This window comes from Aptenodytes forsteri, unplaced genomic scaffold (assembly GCF_000699145.1).
Source record: "Aptenodytes forsteri isolate BGI_AS27 unplaced genomic scaffold, ASM69914v1 Scaffold236, whole genome shotgun sequence".
Taxonomy (NCBI): Eukaryota; Metazoa; Chordata; class Aves; order Sphenisciformes; family Spheniscidae; genus Aptenodytes; species Aptenodytes forsteri.
Window position 1 is genome coordinate 1304151 of NW_008794456.1, and position 1433 is coordinate 1305583.

The window sequence follows — 1433 nt, forward strand, 5'->3', positions numbered from 1 at the left end:
CCGTTTCATCACCACGGACAGCGGCCGCCGCCCCGGCCCCGGCCCGGTCCCCCCTCCCGCGCCAGCCCGGCTCTAAACGCACCCGGAGACGGGACCGCATCTGCCTCCAGAGGAGTCAATTCCGCTGTCCATTCCGCTCATCAAACGACGCGAGAGGCTTCTCCCAACTGCGCTATGCAAATGAGAGTCCTCCCTCCTTAACCTCGTCCTCATGCTTTCCCTTACGCCTTTCCATTCGATTTGAAATTCAATTCTCATTTCTAATTCCGATCGACTCAAACTTCGCATGCACCCCAAGTACCGCCACGTTTCACACTGCCGCCTGGTTTGGCGAGAACCCACTGCACAGCAAGTGAGAGGTTTTCAGAGTGAGATGGAAGAAGAACTACCGAAGGACCAGATTTTTATTTTTTCACAGGAGAATACCAAAATCGATCAAATCAATGTTTGTTTTCAAAAAACCTGCCCTTCCCACTCACTTTTCCTTTGTTTAACTTCTGCTCTATTTCCATTTTGCTGCAGGAGTAAGTAGCCCACCCAGACGGTTTCAGTGCAGCGTGAGGGCTCTGGGCCGTACCCTACAGCTTGGTGCCTGTGGAGTAAGCGGTCATCTCCTCGCTCTGCTTTGGAAGTGCAGCAGAGATGAAGAGGAGAGAATTGAACTGCGGGGAAAAAGGCAGAACACGAGCACAGAACCACTTGAGCAACCCAGACTATTTTAAACTTCAGAAACTTCTCAGTCCTCTTCTCTGGCTGGTCGTAGACTTCAGGGCAACAAATACTACCCAATTCAGTTACAGGTTGTAGCGGAAAATATCATTCTCCTGATGTAACAGCAGTAAGAGAAAAAGCATCCAGCGTGGCAGATAAAACTTGCCAAAAGGTCCAACACAAGACTGCATCGCAAGAAATGAACAACACATCAAAAAGCTCAACACCTTGTGACCTACACTCCGCATAGGTACCTCCAAGCTGCTTTTCCTGAGGGACAAGGCTCTCTTGCACCGTAAATCCAAGATGTCCCACTGCATGCACTACCCTCTAGCGCAGGGAGAAAAGAAGAACCAACACTATCAGCGAGGTTATGCTTCGTGGTTAACAAAAACAACTGACTGCCAGGCTGAGGAAGCAGCAGCAGAAAGGGAGCACACCAAGGAATTAAAACTGCATTTAAAAAATTCTGTCCCGATGCAATCCTTTTCAACACAAAGTATCTCTCTGCCACCAAGACACACGTCACACAGAAAAGGCCAGGTATCTCATGCGGTATGCAGTGATTTATCTTTTTTTAAATGAAGGATAGATACCAAACTGCCTTCCCAAGGAAGCACAGAAGTGGAGGACAGAAAACATAGAATCATAGAATCGCAGAATGGTTTGGGTTGGAAGGGACCTCTAAAGGCCATCTCGTCCAACCCCCCTGCCGTGGGCAG

At 49.1% G+C, this 1433-nt stretch overlaps 1 protein-coding gene across 3 annotated transcripts in view; it reads right to left on the reverse strand.

Annotated features, from left to right (window-relative positions):
* The window catches only part of EXOC6B (exocyst complex component 6B), a 271015-nt gene that overhangs the window by 171462 nt on the left and 98120 nt on the right, over nt 1-1433 (reverse strand). The gene's annotated exons all lie outside the window — the stretch shown is intronic.